Consider the following 22822-nt stretch of genomic DNA (forward strand, 5'->3'; position numbering starts at 1 on the left):
ACTAAATTCTCACTGTAACCTGTTTTAAAAGGTAACACTGCTTGAGAAAGTTTTTTCATGTACATCTACAGGCAATTAATGTATGAAGGCATAACTGATCAAATCTACTAATTAAGAGATTTGTTATTTCTGTGACTACAGCATGATAAATAATGAATTAGATAAACTGTAGTAATACCATTCACACCTTTCTTACCTGAAGGAGTAGTGACATTTCTATTTTAAATGCAGTTTTCAAAAATTTGTACTTTTATAATGAATCTTTTTTTTTTTTTTTTTGGTTTTTAGGACCACACCTGTGGCACACGGAGATTCCCAGACTAGGGGTCGAATCAGAGCTGTAGCTTCCGGCCACAGCCACAGCCACAGCCACAGCAACACAGGATCTGAGCCACGTCTGCGACCTACACAACTCATGGCAACACCGATTCCTTAACCCACTAAGCAGTGCCAGGGATCGAACCTGAAACCTCATGGATCCTAGTTGGGTCTGTTTCTCCAACAAAACATTTTTTTAAAAGAGTGGCTATATCCAGGAACACTTAAAAGATAAATATAGTTTCTAACATTCATAAATAAGCATTATGGAAGTAGTTTAGGATCAGCCTTTTTTTCAGCTCCTAATGTTCAACTACAGTATTATAAAAATATATTATGGAAGATAAAATAATGTTATTCTATCATTAATCAACACCCTTTCAAATTGTCTGTACATGTACATAAATAGCATATATATCAAAAATTGACTATCATTAATTACTTTCTAATTCTAACCGTACTGCTTAAATAGATGTTCAGTTATACTATTTTCTCCTGAATATTATCCCCTATGGACTTTCATAGAAACAGTTTCAATGGTTCCAATAGTATTGGTGTATCATGTGGATGAGATTTGGCTACAATAACAATAGGTCTCAGCATGCCAATGAGAAGAAATCAGAATTGTTTCCAACATATAAGAGGAGTTCAACAAATATTAACTGAATGAAGAAATAGGAACAGTTCCAGAAAATCAAGGGCATCAGGCACTGTAAAAATAGTTGTCCTTAAAGTGATAATTTCTCAGAATAATACAGTGAAATAGGACTTTTTAGAAAAGTAAAAAAAAAAAAATACTTAAAACAACAATTTTTCTTTCATACTTTAACTGGTTCAGGTAAGTCAATTATTAGGTCAAAAGCAGTTGTATAGGTAGGTATATGCGTTTACATATAGTCTTAAACACATTTTAGAGACAGCCAATCGAAATACAGACAATAAGAAATCTGTTGCAATTTTTAAAATATATATAAGATTCCTTATGAACATACAAGTTTAATATTTTCAACCAACTCCCCTTATAGTAATGCACATAATATTACTAAATGTTCAGGTTTAATTCTAGCTTGATTTTATTTTTTTTGTTTTTTGTTTTTTGACTTTTGTCCTTTTAGGGCTGTGCCCCCAGCAATTGGAGGTTCCCAGGCTAGGGGTCAAATAGGAGCTGTAGCTGCTGGCCTACGCCACAGCCACAGCAATGCCAGATCCATCAGAGCCACATCTGCAACCTACACCAGAGCTCACGGCAATGCCAGATCCTTAACCCACTGAGCAAGGCCAGGGATTGAACCTGCGTCCTTGTGGTTATTAGTCATGTTCTTTACTGACTAGCAACTGCTAGCATGACGGGAAGTACTTGATTTTTAAGATGTCTATCTTTAATACTTATGACAATTATGTAAGACGTCAATAAGGGAAATTTAAATTTTTTAAAGTGTACTATAAAATAAAAAAGATAGAGCCAAGCAATAAAATCAGCAAGGGGACTGCTGGCCTAACATCTGACCTAACTTCAAGGTCTTGATAATGGGTTCATTGATTCTCTTTTCTCACATTTTGAGAATATAAGGAGTTAAGACCGAAATGACTGATGAAAAAGGGAAAACAAACTTAGGCAGAACACCTACTAGGAACCAAATGAGTAACATATCTCATCTTGTACAAATTTCCACAGTCCTAGAAGACATAGTATTATCACCACTTCTCAGATAAAGAAATTAGAGCTGACTGGCCCAACGGCCTTCCTCATGAAACTGATTTTTCTGTCAGACCCATGTATCTCCGACTTCAAAGCCTGCGCTTATTCCATCATAACGTGGTTTCTCTGAATAGTGGTGACAATAGATCTCTCAGCTGTGGATCAAAAAGAAGCTGTCACTTATTAGATGTATGACCTTGCCCAGTCACTTAAACTTTTGGAAGCCACATATTCCTTCCCTAAAGAGATCAAGGGAGTATTATGACAGATAAAATTTTAAAATCTGAAATAAAATAGTCAAAAAACTAATATTATCATGAAGTAGCTGATGATGTGAACAGTGAAAGGAAAGGAAAAATATAATTCAATATATTCTAATTTCCAAGGGTACATTCTTCCAATCTAAAAATCTAGTTTCCTATGTTTGTGTCACAATCTTCATTCCATTTCTACTTTAATGTTACTGTTTTGATATCTGCCCTGCCTGATTTCATAAGTAAAGATATTATACAGAAATTTTAATAGCTGTCAGTACTTACCTACTGAGGCATATAGGTTATATAGATGAAGACTGTTTTCCAGTGAGAAAATATATTGAATAGACTATACAAGTAAAAAATATCTTTCAGTTTAGTGGGGAAATTCATGGGCTCTAGATATTTTCTTTGGTCCTTGTTCCTGAAAACGTAAGCAAAATTCTAGTTCTTAGATCAAAGAATTTGTACCCCACCATAATTTCAAGATCAGCTCAAAAATGAACCTGGCATGTAATTCATCAATGATTAAAACAAACTTCTAAAAAATGGGAAATGATATTTTCTTTTTTCTTTTGAGTTCCAAAGTCATCTTTTCATTCCTATACAGGACATTTGGATATTTCACAAGCACTTCAGATTTAATACATCAAAAGTAAACCTTTACTATTTCATCCTAAACCTGCATCACATTACCTACTGTGTTCCACATATCTGTTAATAAACTCATGTATCCCATTTCCAAAGCTAGACCTAGGTAGGGACCATCCCAATTCCTCCTTCTCCTTTAGTGCACTTTCTACTTCTCAACTTGATAGTCTTCAGTCTATCGATTTTACCTATGATATTTCTTAACTCACTCATTCCATCATTCACATGGCTCCTGACTTATCTCAAGTCCTTTCCCTGTGTTCCCACAGGGTACTGACCTAAGTGATCTGTATAGAGCAGAACATTCCAGCACCTTCAGTGCATTCTACAAGTCTTCCAAAGCTCAGCAGAGTTCTTATCATAGAGTACCAGATCCTTTAAGATCTAATACCTCGATTTCTTTCCAGTATGATTTTCAAAACTTTCCCACCCTCACTCTGTAGTTGGTACCTAATTACTTTCATATATCCATGCTTTGGTGATGTTAATCCTTCTGCCTGAAATGCCCTTTCCTTCAATTGTCCTTGGGAGAAACCCTAAGCCAATTTACATCAATTCCCTCCCTAATCTCCCCAGGTACATGTGGCTCACCAACTTCCGCTCACATCCATAATAGCTTAGACTATGTAACAGTACTTGCCAGGTTAATCTAATTTATATATCACTTTGGTCTAGGTTAAAAAAAGGTTTTAAATGCCATAACTACATTATATTTATTCTATTGCTATTTCTCCAGAATTCAACACAGTTTGGCAACTAGCAGAAAATTGAAGTTATATTTGTGGAATAAATCACCTGGAGAAGAAACAAATTAATAATTTTCAAAAAAAGGAGATACTATACATTGCTACCAGAAAATATTAAAATACAGGAACCACTTTTCAGAAAATTAACCATCCTTCGTTAATTTAAGAGACATATAAAAAGTTGTGGGTTTCATCTAAAGATTATTTTTTTATTGAGCGATCAATTATATTTTGTAAATATGTACAGAATTTAAAATACAAAATCAACTAAGGAAAAACAATGTATAATTTTATGTGTTACAAAAATTTTTGGCTTAAAAATGCTCTTGTGTCAATCAAATAAAACAAAATATTAAGTCATCATTGCCCTTTAAAATCCTCTCAACAAGAATTCCCTAATTGTACTTTCACTTTATCTCACTGTACCAGTAAGTAAATAAATTAACAAAATAGCTTTTATCACACAGAATAACCTTTTAACTGAGGGATTATCTCTGGTTTATTTTTCATTTCTTTCACTGCAGATAGCAGTTCATGCCTCATTGATTAGTTTGCTAAGGTGGTGACCAGAAATGAAAATACAGTCTCTCAGATATTGCAAGGACCTCAGTGTGTAATCACACACACAGACACACATACACACACAAAACTCATTCCATGCCTCTATCCCTGGCATTCAGTTTATAAGAAACAAAGAGTCTAATATTATAAATATTTCATTTCTATTGGCTGATGATCAAGTATACCTCCATCTCAGATTTATTTCTTCTTTAGAATTTTTATGCTTTTTCATTAAACAGTATTTAAGGTTTTTATCATAATTTAAACTGTGCGTTTCATCACAACTTTCAGAAGATGAATATATGTGAAAGGCAATCTGGTTTCCTTCAGATTCCTGTCATTTCTGAATTCAGTGATAGCCTATATTTTGATATATCCCATTGGAGGCACACATACATTTGAGGCTTGTCAACTTGATCATTAAGCTAATAATTTCCATTCACATCTTAGAGATTAGATGCAACTAACATCCCTTTCCTTTTTTCAGCCAAAAATATCAGCAATTATTAATCCAAAGAAATTCTTAAACCAAAAGAGGACTTCCCACTGTTTCTCAGCGGAAACAAATCTGACTAGCATCCACGAGGATTTGGGTTCTATCCCTGGCCACGCTCAGTGGGTTAAGGATCCAGTGTTGCTGAAAGCTGTGGTGTAGGTCGCAGACGTGGCTCGGATCTGGCATTGCTGTGGCTGTGGGGTAGGCTGGGGGCTACAGCTCCAATTCGACCCCTAGCCTGAGAACCTCCTTATGCCGCAGGTGCGGCCCTAAAAAGACAATAAATAAACAAACAAAAAGAAAACACAGAAATCAAGGGTGATAATGAGCGTTAATTTGAGTAAGGAGAAACGGGGAAGGCAGGCCATTCTGACCTGGTTTGCTTATATTTAGGACTGTTGAACATTGATGTTTGGGAAAAAAAAAAAAAATCATTGATCACCTAGCGCACACCAGAAAAGAGTAAATACAGGTTTGAGGGGTTAAAAATCCCAAACGAAAGAAGAGGAAAAAGATGATACACTCCCACATAGAAAATCAAAACTCTGACAGGAGGTTAGAACAGAGTAGGAACTTTACAACAATTAATATAGGGTGATCAAATGAAAGATCAATTAAATGTATTCCTTTTGTGACTGAGCTCAAAGATAAAGAAAAGTGTATTTGGGCCAAACCCAGGAAGTGCTGGTTGAGAGTTAGATGAGAAATTGTGTTCTAGATTCTTGTCTCTTCAAAAGTCAAGCAGACATTGGACAACTTACTCAAATTGTCAGGGATATTGTAAAACAGATATTGGCATCTGGTGCAGGTTTTAGCTCATTCCTTGCTGAGGCCTCTTTCTAATCTGAAATTTGATTATTCCGTTTACTGCAACTCATTCTCCAACCCAGGTCTGGTTGGTCATGTAGTCAAAGATGTAGTTTTTCATTTCATTTGCTGTTTCATTCTTTAGGTGCTGATATCCTTAGGCTCTTAGTTATCTTCCGTTATCTTCCTAAGTGGCTCTTTTGTCAACATTCCCAAGTACTACCTACCTATCCTACCCACTGCTTTTAGAATAAAGATTCTCAGGAAAGATGATTTTGAGTAAAAGCCAAAGTGAGCTTCAGGAAATTATAACTTGGTAGTTCTCAAGTCTCCACTTTTAGTGGAGCTTGATTGATTGATTGATTGATTGCATTTTAGGGCTGCACTCGCAGTATATAGAGGTTCCCAGGCTCGGGGCTCCCAGGCTAGAGGTCAAATCGGAGCTACAGCTGACAGCCTACACCACAGCCACAGCAAGTAGGATCCGAGCCACGTCTGTGACCGACACCACAGCTCAGGGCAAGGCCAGACCATTAACCCACTGAGGGAGGCCAGGGATGGAACCTGCATCCTCCTGGATCATAGTTGGGCTCATCAACCACTGAGCCAGGATGGGAACTGTGGAGCTTTTTTTTCTCTTCTTAACTGCGCTTTCTCTTCCCATTGATAGATATTTAGACCCATCACCTCAGGCATCCACACCTTTTCATATCTTAGTTTTAACAATCAACTAAACCCCTGCAAAAATTTAATTTATAATTAAGGTTAAAAGCTTAAATTGAGTATTTGCATTTAAAAGAGCCTCCTTCTTCTGTATCAATGCAACTTCTGCCACTATTTCTCAAGACGAAAAATAAATAAAACCTTTGCAGCCACCTCTGAAAGGTTGCCTTTGACATAATACGAGAATGGTTTATTTCATCATAGGATTTGCTGCTCAAGAAACACCGTAGCTTTGCTGTCTTACCACAGCATCTCCAAGCCTCTTCTTTGGCCTTTGGGCCTCTTTACAAACTTTATACCCCAAATTCTCACTAACTGATTACATCTGTATTCCTAGTACAATTTCATGCATATGTAATAGACTCATAAAAATTATTGGTTGCCCTGAAGTTAAATGCACAGCTTCTCTTCCAGAAGTCAAAAGTGCCTGATATTTTTTGTACTGTGCTCACAGTCTCTGCACTTTGTATGTCTTATGTCATTATCAGTATTTTCCTTTTTGGTGGGAGCAGGGGCAAAGTCTCTTCTTCCATCAAAAATGGATTTCAAAAGTAACTGCTCTGGGAACTCTCACTGGATTGTTTCCATCCTGATTCCTATATCTGTCTTTGCTGTTTTTCATTCAGTCAACATTTATCAAGAGTTTATTACCTACCAAGGAAGGTTCTGGGCAGAGAAATACAAAGTAAATAGATGAACAGACTATGAAAATGGTGCCTTTAGATCAGACGGACAGGCAAAGGACTCCTCCAAGAAGGTGAGCGTTGAGTATCAAAAGGTTATCATCTGCAAAGTAAAAAAGGGAAAAAGTCCAGGCATAGGGAGAGTAAGTGCAAATGGACAGTGAGTGCAAAGGACCTAAAGACTTTGGTCTGAACAGGAAACCAAAGGAAAGCCAGTATGGCTGGATTGCAGTATGTAAGGGAGAGAAAGAGAAGTGATAAACTCTGAGAGGCTCAGAGTATAAGAAGTTTGGGTTTCTACAAACCTATCAGTAATGCTTATTTGCAGGCTGTCTTATTAAGTCTTAAATATTTTTCTCTGAACAATATCCTCTTCCATTCTCCAAATATGATATGTTCTACCTCTCAGGCAAAAAAACACACATCACTGCCCTATTTTCAGGCATTATGTCTAGTTCAAGGCTCAGCTCATAATCATGTTTAACCAATGTGTTTGACTAAGTAAATTAAAATGTAATATAAATGGAAGCCATTCATTTAAAATTCCAAAGCACTCTACCGTGTTTAAGTTTTCAGATTCTATAAAGAATACTCTCTGTATTTTAATGAAATATGAATCCTTTGCCTGCTAACTAGTCCTTGAGATAAAGATTACATTGCAGCCGAAGGTGTATTATACAGATGTCTGTGTTTAGTCTTCCTTTGCCAATGCTTTGCTATCCATATAAAAGATCAAGATCAACATAAAGGTAATAAAATGATACATAATAGTATACAGTTACGTTCTCTGTACTTTTCTTATCAGCTATAACTAAGATGCCTTTATCAAAAGGTTTGTTTTTTCTGCAGTAGTGAGTTTATACCAAGTAGTTTTCTCCCACACCTGTCAGAATGTTCCTACCCCCTCTCCATCTGTGATCAGATACTGAAAGGAAAAGGTAAATCTTCTTTACAAAAAGCATTTCTCCACGGCTATTTCCTGTTATAAATACTGTACAGCAAACAATAATATTGGTTGGAAAATAAGGAAAAGTCATCTATGGGTAGTTAAGGAACAAACCCACCCCTGATCTATATGAAGAAAGTAAAAATCTACTTCCAAATACGCAAGCGATCAAATCTGATTTCACCGTAGTATAAATGTTCAGATATTAGGCCTGGTGCCCTCATAATACATTTGCCTAATACCACAGTAAATTCTTTCATTGTTTTTCCCCAACTAGGATGACAACCATCTAACCTACATAATATTAAGCAGACATTTAGTTCCACTGATGTGAACAGCCAAGAGATTAATGCTGACAGAGCTAAATTACACAAGAGTCAAGAAATGTGAGCCAACAATACAATTATAATTATCACTAGGGGAGGTAAAAGATGAACATATTTTCATCTACTAAGGGCTCTGGATTAAAGGGCCAAACACTTAAATGCCACTTTTACTCATTTGGTAACCAGGGGTATTCTAAATTCTATAATTATATGACTTTGCATAATTTAAAGCAGCTTGATATTAGAGGCTTCTGATAGCAATGTTACAACTAAGGGTCAATCTCCATTTTTCATTTTCAGCCTCTATCTCAAAAGAACTAAAATAATCACCGAGAGTCATTTGAAGATAAAAAAAGAACTGGTCCTTATCTTCTCCCAATTTTTTTCACTAATTTTGCAGTACAAAAAAATATTTTTAACCTCTATTGTGATTTATTTTATATGAACATAATTCCAATAGTATTTTTCTTTCTCTAAAATTCCATGGGAGAAAAATACATAACATCCATTTAAAAATAAGCTTTTAGAAGAAACTTCTTAGTTGTATATTACAGCATTTTACTTCTTGAGAGTCATAATATGCCTGAATACTTTAATAATTCCTTGGAATATTGTATCTACTATAATGATATTTATTATAGGGATAAAATTAGAAATTATGGTCTTAGGCAGCTATAAATCTATATCTTTAAGTTATTTTTATTCCAGTATATACACCATTATTCTGAATAATGTATATTTTAGAAGGAACTATCCCTTAGCAGTACCAGCATATGCCATTTGCTATAAATGAGTTTCTATATTATATACAGTAACACAGTCAGGAGGAAATTGAGGAAACCATCTTCCTTTTGGTTCTTCTTGGTGACATGCTGGATGATTTTAAGTTCAACATAGTCCGTTTTCTCCTCATCACACTAAATTCCCCAACCTTGAAGCTTGTTGAATCTGCTAATTAATGCAGATTTCCTACAAGATTTCATATCTTTGGATAGAGATAAAGAATTGCTTGTTTCTTTATTTTTAAAATAACTCATAAAATGGCATTTCTTTTCAATGACTGTGAGATGGAGTCCCTTACATGTGAAATTTCAGTGGGTTTCTAACTGCAGCCTCCTATGACTAAATTGTACTGAACATCAAAGAAATTATTTAATAATTTTCTTGATAAGAAATGGGAAATTTGGTTGAAAATTGAAATAAGAGTATTTCTCGATAATAACTCATGACAGAGACCATTACAATAAGTGTGGCTTATATCAATGTAGAAAGTTGTATTCGTTTTAAATGATCCCAAAAATGATATATGACATTTTCTCATTTATGATTTCACTTCCCTAGAAACAAGAGTTCTATTTGTGTTGACGAAAAACTTAAAAGTCAGTCACATATCATTCAGTTTCACAAGATGAGGAAAGAGGTTTGGATTTTGACTCAGGAGTTACAGGTCTCAGCTTTTGCTTGTTAGTATGATCCAGACGTTTCTGGGCTCAGTGTCTGCATCCAAACAACGGGGTTTAAATATACTACACCCAGTTTTCTCCACGTAACTGGGATGAATTTGGGGGCATAGGCAGAGGAGAATAAGAGAATTCTGATTGCCCTTCCCTCAATATTTAGGAGCTGGGGTTGGTGATGAAATAACTTTTACTTGCTAATTTTGTGGAGGATAAAGGACCGCTAGACGGAAGACCACCTGAATGTCTGTAAATGGGTGGAATGTGCTAGAAGTTTCCAGGTTTATTGTAATCTTTTCCCAAAGATTATGGTGTCAGAATTCCATAGATTTAGCAACTTTCATTTTATTTAGGATAGATTAAATAAAAGCCATACATTTATCTATCCTAAATAAAATGAAAGCTACTAAAATGTGTCTTAGTACACTTGGTACCCCAAATATTTGCTGTCATATTTTAAGATATTTTATAAGTTCAGACAGCACAGATGAATAGGTATCTGAGCAGTAATACTGGAAAGTTCTTTTGATGTTGACTTGATTTGACACAATAACTAAATTTGGTTGTTTTATAATCATCCCTGAACAGAAGATTCCAATATTGACTGCTCTTTTTAAAATATGGCAGATAGACTCTGATTTTACTAAAGTGTTTTTGTTGAAAACTTATTTTCTGATCTCATATCAGTCTTCCTCTATTAAATGACATAGTAATAGTTTGCTTTTTGTTTTCACTCTCCTTTTAGACATATTGATGGGTAGAGCAGCAATTCTTGGATCAGACAGAAGAGTCCTTTCAGTATTGAGAACAATTTGCAGGCATTCACTTAGGACTAAGATAAGCAGAAATATAAATTCCCATCTAAGGGGAACTATCTCAAACATTTTAATTTTCAAAGTAAAGGCAGCAACTATAGAAAGATGTATATCATAAGAACTTCTAAGGGGTTTATGATTGTATTTATCCTCTTTCACTCGAGTGAAAAGTAATTTGAAAACCTTCTCCAAAAATATATTGAAAACAGTTTTCTATTCTTAGACAGTTCCAGCTGGTGATCCTCAACTAGGCAAATGATCTTTGTTAAATGATCTTTCTATGTATAAACCAATATAATTGCATTTACAATGATTAATATATTTGATATTTGCCAATTTAAATTATTAAATTACTCCAACTGAGCAACACAAAAGCTTGAAATCATGAAAATTTATCTAAAACCTGCTGTGTAACCTGGTATTCAGAATAAGCTGGAAGCACTCTTGAAATACTGCATAGATACATACTTCCTTTTCTGAATGTTTCCTACTTTCATGCACAGTAAAATGGATTAATTATCTCAAAGAGTGGAATAGAAAAAAGTATTAATTACCTATATTTACAATATAGGGGGAATTTATTTTAGTTTTAATAACAAATGAAACTAACTACATTAGGCCTAGAGTTTTAAGCAGGAAAAAGATGGTAAAGGAACTAGCAACTAAAGTTCTGTATGATTTATGGTCATTTTGATTATTAACAGAAAATTCCAGTTAGCTCCCATAAAGACCACAGTAGAGGAATAAAAATTTCCAAAAAGTTGACAGTCTGAATCACTCATCTTATAAATATTTTTTCCTCAATGAATCTTTATGTTATAATAAAGGTCAATCACAATTAATAATAACTTCTAGATTTACAAAAGAACAAGTCTCTTCAACAATCTTCACTATAAATAAAAAATACTCTAAGCAAGGGATATTAGAATTGGCTAAGAATGCTAAGATGAGCAAAAATATATGGAGTCTGCATAGGTTGTAACATGTCTCTTAGTCAAACTGAACCTGTTAAAATATTTAAACAACAAAATTTCGAAAATAACTGCTTGGAAACAAAACTAGTATAACAAAAAAAGTTTTGAAAAATTTCCAGCAAAACAAGTCTCATCAAAACCATAATAAGAGAGTTATCTTCAAAAAACATGTGTATACACAGACATCTTTATTGCTACAGCTTTAACTGTTTCAGGTGATGTAGCCTTTAAGAAAATGAAGCCACAGCTTCATTTGAGAGTCAAAAAATAAGGTGAAAGAGAAAATAAAAGTGAATTGGAGTTCTCACTGTGGCTCAGCAGCATGAACCCAACTAGTATCCATAAGGAAGTAGGTTTGATCCCTGCCCTTGCTCAGTGGGTTAAAGTATCCAATTTTTCTTTAAGCTGTGTTGCGGTCACAGACATGGCTCAGATCCTGCATTGCTAAGACTCGCATGGACCGGAAGCTCTGATTCCACCCCTACCCTGAAACTTCCAAATGCCATAGGTGTGGCCCTTAAAAGCAAAAAAAGAGACAATAAAAGAAAGAAAAGTGAAGCTGTTCAAATATGATATTCTATTTTTATTTTTGTCTATTTTTAGGTTCACACCTGGGCATATGGAAGTTCCCAGGTTAGGTGTTGAATCAGAGCTGTAGCCACTGGCCTATGCCACAACCACAGCAGTGCCAGATCTCAGCCACTTCTGCAGCCTACACCATAGCTCATGGCATTGCTGGATCCTTGATCCACTGAGTGAGGCCAGGGATCAAACCTGTACCCTCATGGATACTAAGATTCGTTTCTGCTGAGCTATGATGGGAACTCCCTCTAATTTTAAAACATCTTAGAAACCAAAATTTCATTCAAGTGTAAATTGGTTCCTTCTTTTAGATCGCTCTGTTATCTTACTTTTACATATTAAAATACCTCTGCTTACTAACTCTTAGGAAAGTGAAAGGCAAAATCACAATGTAGTTGATCAAATAGTACAAATATAAACAATATTATAATACATATAATAATATTGTATAAATATATATTTACACGTATTTCTTTTAGGCCATACCTATAGCATGTGGGAATTCCCAAGCCAAGTATAAAACCTGGGCCATAGCAGTGACCCAAGCTGCTGCAGTGACAATACTGAATCTTTAACCCACTGAGCCTTGAGGGAACACCACCATATTAAAAATAATTGGAGTTCCTGTCATGGCTCAGTGGAAGCGAATCTCACCAGCATCCATGAGGAGGCAGGTTCAATCCCTGGCCTCGCTCAGTGGGTTAAGGATCTGGTGTTGCCCTGAGCTGTGGTGTAGGTAGCAAATGCAGCTTGAATCCTACCTTGCTGTGGCTGTGGTGTAGGCCAGTGGCTACAGCTCTGATTTGACCCCTAGCCTGGGAACCTCCATATGCCTTGGGTGAGGCCCTAAAAAGACTAAATAAATAAATAAATAAATAAAAATAACTAATGGAAATAAAAATTGAACATCCAAATTTAGTAAATATGACAATTTGCAACCTACATTTACATTAATTTACCTATGTAAAACATAACATCACAGCAATTTAAAGTCAGTTAAATCTTATTGTTTTCTAAAATATTTTTTAATATTTATTTTCTAGAACCATTTTGTCATCTTATTTGCACATATAAATTTGACTCTGGTCAGTAGATGGTCTTTGCTTAAATAGATTGGATAGAATTAAAGTTACTTATTAGAGAAATGCACTCCTTAATTCACTACAATATTTAAGATATCAATAATTATTGGAAATAAAACCAAAATGTAGAATATGTTGTCTGAATATTGCTCTGAAAAATGAATAAACAGTATTTAAAAACAAACTACTAATGTAAGACTTAGGAAAGCATATTTAAACATGATTGATCATTTAGAAAATTATATGGTTTATAAGGCACTGGATGACATGGTTTTATCTGATTTTATATAGATATACTTTCCTTCACTAAGTTAAATATTTGTTATTGTGGTGTTTACTATAATAGTTTTTTGTTTGTTTGTTTGTTAAGATAATGAATCCATTTGAAAACCTGTGGAAGATTATGTACCCTTCGGGTCAGTCAAATGAATATATGTTCGGTCATATACCAAAACCTGTGCTTGCAATTTCCAGGGCTTCCCAGATAACCACCACCCTGGGAGCTCAGCTCTAGTCCAGAACTCAGACTACCTTATTTATTTATTTATTTATTTATTTATTTATTTATTTATTATTTATTTGTCTTTTTAGGGTCACATCCATGGCATATGGAGGTTCCCAGGCTAGGGGTTGAGTCAGAGCTGTAGCTGACAACCACGGCCACAGCCACAGCAAGGTAGGATCCAAGCCGCATCTGTGACCTACACCACAGCTTATGGCAGCACTGATCCTTAATACACTAAAAGAGGCCAGGGATTGAACCTACATCCTCATGGATACTAGTCAGGTTCGGTAGCCGCTGAACCACAAAGGGAACTCCAGACTATCATATTTAAACCTCTATATTCTTCAATGAAATACACACCTACACAGACAGTGACAAACTGCATTTTTCCCAAGATTTTTTTAACATATAACATTGTATATTTTTGAGGTACACAACCCAATGACTTGATATATATATATATACCGACACATCTACCATCTACCATCTCACATAGTTGTGTGTGAGGCTGAGAACATTTAGGCTCTATTCTCTCAACAATTTTCAAGTATACGGTATGTACTGGTACCTATAGCCACCATGCTATACATTAGATCCCCAGAATCTATTCATCCTCTAACTTAAAGCTGAATAAACTACACTGTTAAGCTATATAAGTTTATTTCACTTAAGGGAGAAAAATATGCACTTTTTCTATTTACATTCACCCAAGCACTTGTAGCCTTACCAAGAGAAAACTCAAAACAATACATGTACATCAGAAAGTTTAAACTGATTTAGTTGGGACAATTAATGAGTACTAAAAAGTCAGCCCGATGTTATTTAACAAGAAAAAATTTTAAATGGAAGAAATGTCAGAGTTTCTCAACACCAAATCAAATGTGCATTTTAACCTAAGTAAATTAGGAAAATTGTAATTCAAAAAGTAGACGTCTAACAGAGAAGTAAGGTGGTATTTGTTATCCTATATACATTTGATGAAAAACCTTATTTTAAGTTCAAGGTATTAAAGTGAATTAAAGAAATAACTATTCCACAGGAGTATACATCATTTCAGTCTAATTTTAGTATGCAATTCTCCTTATTAAATATCATGTATGAAATAGTCTTATTTATCATCTTATCTCATTAGATATTGTCTTGAGAGGCAATTTTGAAAAAGAAAAAATGTTTAGGAAGACTTTATTTTAGTTAAATTAGATTTGATACTTTAAATGTTCATCTATCTAATATCATCTTTTATTAAACAACTCTTCAGCTCTAGTGTATTTTTGGTAAATTTTTAATAACTTACTTGTAATTGAAAATAGCATATGATATCAGAGACCAACAGTAATTAAAAGTAATCAAATTTAGTGAAATGTGTACAAAATAAAGAGATCTGTACATATGTGTTGAGGAGTTTTGAATTGATCTGCTGTTTTCTAGGTAAAATGAAACAATGCTTATTACTAAATACAGCCTAAGTTCTTTGCCTCGTTTTTCTGCTTTTGTAAAATGTATTGCTTGAGAAACAAGTCTTCAAAAAACAAGGCCTAAAAAAATCTACTACTCAGGGTGCCTTTGAGGATATTTAATTAAAATCTAATCCTGCATTCATTAAGGCTCACATAAATTAAGCTGTCATTCATAAGATTTATGGATTCTCATTTGCATATTGCATACAATTCATCAATTACTCAAGTATGAAAGGAGCACATTTCCCTTGGAGCTGCCTGCTACCCTGCCAACATTTGAAATGAGGGAAAGAGCAAGACTGTCAGGCATTCACACAAACTTTCTTCCAAATGTCTGCTCCTTGATTAATCTAATTTTCTAGATATTCCCTACAAGATATACTAACAGCCCTGGTGCATATTTCTATTATTTCTCCTGTCCTCATCACCAAAATCTTCTAGGCTTTCAATACTTCTTCATGTCTGAATGATTACTATTTGTTTGCTAATGGCATGGTATTGATGATTTCTTTTTATTAGAATGCCTTTGATGCATGCAAGCAAAGTATCATGTTGGTTGATTTTTTTTTTTTTTAGCATTACTATCTTGCTATCCCTGATTAGCCTATTTCATGTGTACTAAAAAGTTGAAAATGAGGAAAGGGGAAGTCAAGAAAATATTGCTCTGGAATAGCATTAGTATAACTAACTAGCTTTTCAGAGACTCTGAGCCTTTCAGAAGAATCTAAAACAAAGCCACATAGTAAATCGTTGATTCTGTGTTTAACATAAAAATAGAATTCACTCCATCAGCTTCAAATACATGTTACTGCACTTTTTACAGTTCTGCGCAAAGTAGTCACCCAGATTAGTTTGTTTTCATTGTGCATAAAGCATACTGTGTTAATTCACTCGTCTTCTCTAGGGAGTAGATCTTAATTTCAGTGGCAGAACTTGGAAGCAACAGTCCCTTCTAGAGCACACTCTGGAAATCTTCCAACAGGCATGTGACCAGGTGTGGAATTTAATGCGAAACACTCCTTATGTCCAGCACTTCTACAATTAAGTGTATCTGCACTCTCAAAAATTACTTCTCTTGAAAACATACTGTTTCTTTTATGTCAATTAAATGAAAAAACAGGAAAAGTGCCTTTCATAAAGTACTAATTTCCAGGGAGTACATTTACCTCAGTATAAAAAGAAAGCATTTGATTTGCTTTCAATATTCAGAACATTTTATTTGTTTATTTGACGGCTTTTACCTTACTGTATAATACTTGGCAAAACTATAACTATATCTATTTGGAAATGCTTTCACATTTAGAACCCAAATTGGAATTCACCAAATTAAAACCTACACATGTCAGGTTAAGTATCAAATTATGAGGAGAGACAGCTTTAGGTCATTAGCAAGGAGTCTAAGAAAATAAGTGACCCTAAGGTCTATACAAACATAATCTTAAATATTTTCACTTTATAAAAACTGTGCTTCAAAAGTGAAAAAAAATGTACTCAGCCATAAAAAAATTGTCAGTAAACCCTTATAAATACATTTAATGTAGGAAAAATAATTGCCTTTATGTGATCAGAGAGATAAAATCGTTAGCACGCTCAATTTATAAAATGATCTCAAAACTGAAAGCAAACAACAGACCAGCTCATGCTTTTTATTCATTGAAGTTGTATGGTTCACTGTAATTTTCAGAGACCCATGCCTGAGACACTCCTGGGTGTATTGTCCATGTTTTAACTCTTGTATTCTCTACTTTTCAGTTTTCTCAGCAGGAGCTGTCTACTTTATGCTATCCAAGTAATGTGTAATAGAAAAAGAATTGTCCTAGTCTCTAATAATAAAGCTTATTTTATTTCTTCAATGCAAACCACCTGTTCCGGCTTTGTTTTGTTATTGAGATTTTTTTAAACTATGTAAATTAATTATGATAATTAGCTACCTTACTCCATTTAACAGACAGTGAATGAAAATTATATGATAGGCTTTATTTTCTTTATTTACTTTGTGCTGTAAATATAGTTCATCTCAGATTGTTGAAGAAATTCTGAGTAAAAGAACACAAAAGATCTAGGAGTGACAGACAAGAAGGCAGACTCAACAGATCACCCAGGGCACTTCACTTAAATTGGAGATTTTGTATTAAACATTTGTACAGATGAGGTAAAATTGTTTCGTGTCCCAGAGTGCAAATTTGGTTGGGATTAATTATTCCCCCAATGAATTTTATTTTTCATACTCCTGTTTTGATTAATAATCAAGTCTGAACTGGCATTTCTGAACCAAACCCCACATTCTCGGCCACACACATGACAGAAAATATTGACAAATTATTATGTCAAGAGGAGCAGAAAAAAAAAAACTAGGTTGGGTAAAATTTCATTTCAAGCAGATAATTTTAAGACATAATTATTTCAAAGGCCACACAATGATCAAATAAGAGGATACTGCTCCTCTTTAGGAAAATTCAATATATTTCTCAGGAAGGAAAGCATCAGTATGGCAATAAGCTTGACAAGAATCTTAGGTGATGATGGTCCATCACTGGTAATCAGGATCAGTATCCATCAAATGAAGATATCACAAAACTACTCCCATGCCAGCACTCTGCTATTTATGTTACATCACTTAAGAGTATTTAAATATCACTCAGCTTATGGAATCCTCACACACAAAAAAAATAACAAAGCACAACAAGAGACCCGGGGACAGAGACTTTAGCACCAGTTAACAATAAAGTCAAGTCGGCACCCACAAATTCAAAGGTTAGTGTAGTTACTTTAGGTGATGAAGTTTTCAATCCCACTAGGACCAAACTAGGTAGGTAGTAATATTCAACACACAGCAAAAAAAGTATAGAACTTCCTAAAACTGTTTATAAGGTTTTAAATATTAAATTTGAAGAATATCTGGGTGGTCAAAACATAAAATACTAATTCCACTTTCTTGTGAAAATGCTCCAATTTAGCATTGAATCCTCAATCTAATAATATGGAATAAACATTGTATTGCTGGTCTTCTCAAAAATTGTCTTAACAAATTATTCTGGATATGTGTATTACTTCTGTAACAGAATATATAACCTCAAAGTTATTCCCTTATGGTACAATGAGCGTGGTTCAGCTTTCTTAATTTTATAACAAGAAAAATAAAGCAACCAAAAGTACAAAAGTTCCAAGGAAGGACAAGAGTCATCACTGGAGGCTACCAGCCTATCCTATTCTGTACAAACCCGTTCTCCCAGAGGAATCATTTAAACTATTTACACGTTTTTTCCCCAGGTTAAAAGCTAAGTACATAGAAGCAACCAAAAATTGTGTAAAACCTATGTCTTCAATCGCATAAAAGACGAGTTGTCTAATTCTGGGGATATTTGTTATGAAAATAGAGGTCATGCTGGCAAAGTCAAAAAATCCATTCAAACAAGAAATGTTTACTTCTCTTGCACAATGTGGTCCAAATTTTTTCCTTTAGATAGTATGTGTGTATATGTTAAGCATTTATGTATGTATGTGAAGTTGTATAGAAGAGCCATATTAGCTAATTCTTAAGGTTGTAACATTCACCATCAAATAACCGACTCTATGTCAGAATCACTTGGTTTTAAAATATTGGGAAACGATGAGAAAAAGCTTCTCAGTTCAACTGGATGCTCTATGATAAGAATCTTAGCCCTGCACTCCTCAAAAATCACATCTCCATAAAGAGAAAAATATATGGCTTCACTCCTCAGAAGTTATTGTGAAGATTATATAGAATAATTAGTCTTATACTTCCAAGAATAATTAGCTCTTATAATTCCAAGAATTCTTCTGAGGTAATCCCAGAACTCTTTCTTTTTCATGCTGCCTCCCTAAACTGTCAACTCATAATTGAGTTTGTAGTCAGCTTCAATTTCCAAATCATTTTCACACATAGTATCACTAAGTAAACCATTTAGAACTCTTTCCATGCAGAATCTTGCATTCACCTCTATGAAATTTATATTACCAAATTGTGATCTACCATTCCATCCTGCCAAGATTTGGGTGATTTTGATTCCATCATTATCTACAGTTTCATCCAGGCTCAAAACCACAAAAAACCACTTCTTGAATTTACCTTAAGTCCCTCACAAAATGTATCAACTCTATTTCAAAGGTTCTATTCAGTCTATCCCTCTCCTTCATTATCTCCTCAACTGCCCTAGTTCAACCTTAGTTTAATTACTCCTCTTCTTTGCTTAAAAAGCCATCAGTTGGCTCCCTATTCTCAAGAGCAAAGGTCAGCAAATTACAGCCTGCAGGCCAAATCTTGCCTACCTGTTTTCCTAAATGCAGTTTTACTGGAACACAGCCAAGTTCATTTGTTTATGTGTTCTCTACGGCTGCTTCGGCATTACAATGGCAAAGTTGAATAGTTGCAAGAGAGACCATATGGGTGGCAAAGCCTATAATATTTACTACAGGCCTTTCCAGAAACATTTTACCAGCTACTCCCCTATAGTACATTTCCAGACTCCTTAGCTTGACATAGAAATCTTATTATGGTCTGATCTCAAACACCTATTCTAGCATCTTTTTTTTTAACAATTCCTTCTTTTTTCTCACTGATATTCCCCATCTCTCTATATTTTCTATATTTATTCATGGCATTTTTTCTAACTGGAATTCCTTCCTCAGTATCACTTTCAGAGTGAATTCTAAACATACAGCAAGGTACTTTAAAAAGAAATGAGGTTCAGAAATAATCAAGGGAAAACAACATATCATGTGAGCTTTTATTTTATTTGAAATAGTTACTGCTGTTTGATATATTTATTTTTTGGACCAACTTTGATAACTTTAACACTGTACTAGTATGTATTAAGAGTTATGGAAACCATTGTTTCACCAGAAAGTAAGTGGACAGCACCAAGGAGCAAAACTTCCTTAAATACATAAATAGTACCAAATAGTCAATCAGAGCATCCTAATGGGTTGGTTACTTCCCAAAAGTATGCTTTTCATTTTGCAGTTTTATATTATAGGTTGTATTTTATTAATGATAGCATTTTACAAAATTATTCCTCTATAATCATAAAGAATTCATATTAGCCTCTTTAAAATATTTTATATATAATCTGAGTCTATAATTTTTTTTTTCATATAAGTCAACTAAAGGACATCCATTAAAACATTTTTGAAAAAAATAAAACACCTTTGAATATATATCCATCCTTACCTGTTAAAGATATGGCTGGGATGGGACCATATCTTTAACAGGGGCCTGAAAGGGTGAGTTTTTTTCCCTAAACAATTCCCTTATTCTGTAAGTAGTTTAGACTCTGAGGGGATAAAGTCCAACTATTCTTACTTCCCATGAAGAAGTCCATTTCAAAATTTTACTCCTTTTTTTAATAATACAACTCATCTTCTTAAAAAAAAAGAAAGAAATTTGTTTCAGATAATGACAAGTATTTGAGCCAGATCATGGCTGTCAGTGAAGTTAAAGGCATCCTGCATGCCATTTTGGCAGCTGCAAATGATCGCTGGCTATTTCACATCTTACTTTTTATTAAAAGGTCATATAAAATGCTCTAAAACTCTATCTTCATGGTACCAGCCACCAGAAAGCAGTGAGCCACATCAAGAGTAGGAAATGTCAGTGGTAGAATCATGTATTTATTTTCTGGACATCAGCATCAAGTATCAGCAAAGTTATGAAAAAAAAAAAAGTAAGAGAAAAGCTATGGCCATTTCTACTGACAAAATAATAATAATTAATTGAAAATAAAGCTTACAGGAAGAGGAACAACATTGCCTAGGCTCTTTGTGACCTATCTTAGAGGAGCAGATTGTCACTACGGCCAATTACAGATAAAATTCATTCAAAACTTTATCAGGATATGGCAGTATACCCCCACTGCAGTATAATGACAAAGGCCTTGAACACAGGGGTGATTTTATTGATGAAACCAGAAAGACACGTGGAAAGGCCTTAGTAAAAATTTAAGAAAAAATTTCACCATTGAAAAAAATATATGAACATAGAAACTCATGATTGCAGAAACACAAGTAGCACATAGTTTGGTATTTTTGAGAGGATTACAGGACAGAAGGGAAGAAGTAAGAGCTTTGCGGCACATTGGTACTTTTTGTGAGAAAGATGGAGTCAAATCCACATTCACACTTGCTCTTTTTCCAACAGGTAGCCTACAAGTAGACATAAAATACAAAAAATAACAGGATTATACCAGTGACAGATCTGATGCACAGGAGTACATTCATTCATTTAAGAAAAATGTTTACAGTACATAATGGATTACTTTATCATTGCTCTGTTGTGCAATGTACAAAGTTGAAACAGACATGGGTCCTGTTTCCTTAAGAGAGTAAGTAGAATATAAAGCATATTTATGGATAACTTTAACACCATAAACAATGTGACAAGTGACATTTTTATAAGTTAGGAGAGAGAGTTGTGAGTGTCCGGAAGAGAAAGCTGGGGGTTGCGAGAAACCTTCAAAGTATTCTCAAAGCATTTGAATGAGCTCTGGGCATAGGAGGGACTTGGAAGTGGAGACCTTGACAAGGAAGTGGTGAAGAGAGAAGGTGCATTCCAGGCATAGGGACAGAGAACAGCAAAGGCACAAAAGCCACAGAATGTAGAGTATTTACAAACAATACCCAATAGTTTAGGTTAGGGAAGATGTCATTTAAACTGTAGAAGTAAGAGATAAGTCCCCAACTAATCTAGAAACAATTCACACAAAGGATTATTTCACTTTTAAAAGAGTAATTTTTACCTCTATAGCCAATCAGTAATTAGGGAAGGGGGGCTTTTTTGGTTCATTTATTTTGCCATTGTTAGTTTGTTTTCAATATAAGTGCAGAGATTGTGGGCCAGGAAATCATTTAGAAGAATCATTTGTCCTAAATTCTAAGATGTCTCAAACTGTATCAACAATATAATTGGCTAGAGACAATCGGGATGGTGAAGTTGGAAGAATATAAGGTAAAGAGGTAGAGAGTTATAATAAACACTGCTTGATAGAAGAGTTTATGAAACATCAAGTTCAATTGCATAGGTCTCTGTTAATAATAACTAAACAGGGAATTCCATCTTGGCTCAGAGGGTTAAAGATATAGCATTGTCATTGCTGTAGCTCTGGTTATAGCTGTGGCATGGATTTGATCCCTGGCATAGGACATCTTGACTGTGGCCAAAAGCAATAATAATAATAATAATAATATAATAAACTGAACATATTAGAGCCTTGGGTGAAATTAAAATGATCCCATTGCAAACAGAAGAAGGAACAAAGATGAAAGGAAAGATAAGTTCTGAATATATGTTGATCTTAGAATTTATATGTGGTTTTCATTAAGTAATTGGACATGGAGACAGAAGAATGTGTATTTGGAAGTCATCTGCACAGATAATAATTCAAATCATGAATTCTGTGATACCTTAAGAAACAATAGCTCATGGTTACTTCAACACGCTTGAAGGGTTTGATATATACTTATCAGTGAAGTCAATCACCATGAAAATGATTCTCCAGTGAGAAGTACCCTTCTACCACAGGGAAACATAAATCTCAGTCTCAAGAGATGTAGGTAGGATGGGGGTATTTGGGCAGGATGAATAAGGTGAGAAGGGAGTTTTGTCTGTGCTCCTTCCAATTGTAACAGTCTGAGAAAAGGACTGTAAACAATTCTCAGTGGGAAAACAAAAAAACACATTTACAATAATCAGGGACAGAATTCAGGAAAGAAAGGATCAGAGGG

General features: G+C 34.6%; 1 protein-coding gene across 1 annotated transcript in view; it reads right to left on the reverse strand.

Annotated features, from left to right (window-relative positions):
• Positions 1-22822, reverse strand: part of DACH1 (dachshund family transcription factor 1) — a 423135-nt gene that overhangs the window by 271076 nt on the left and 129237 nt on the right. The gene's annotated exons all lie outside the window — the stretch shown is intronic.

This window comes from Phacochoerus africanus, chromosome 13, assembly GCF_016906955.1.
Source record: "Phacochoerus africanus isolate WHEZ1 chromosome 13, ROS_Pafr_v1, whole genome shotgun sequence".
Classification (NCBI taxonomy): Eukaryota; Metazoa; Chordata; class Mammalia; order Artiodactyla; family Suidae; genus Phacochoerus; species Phacochoerus africanus.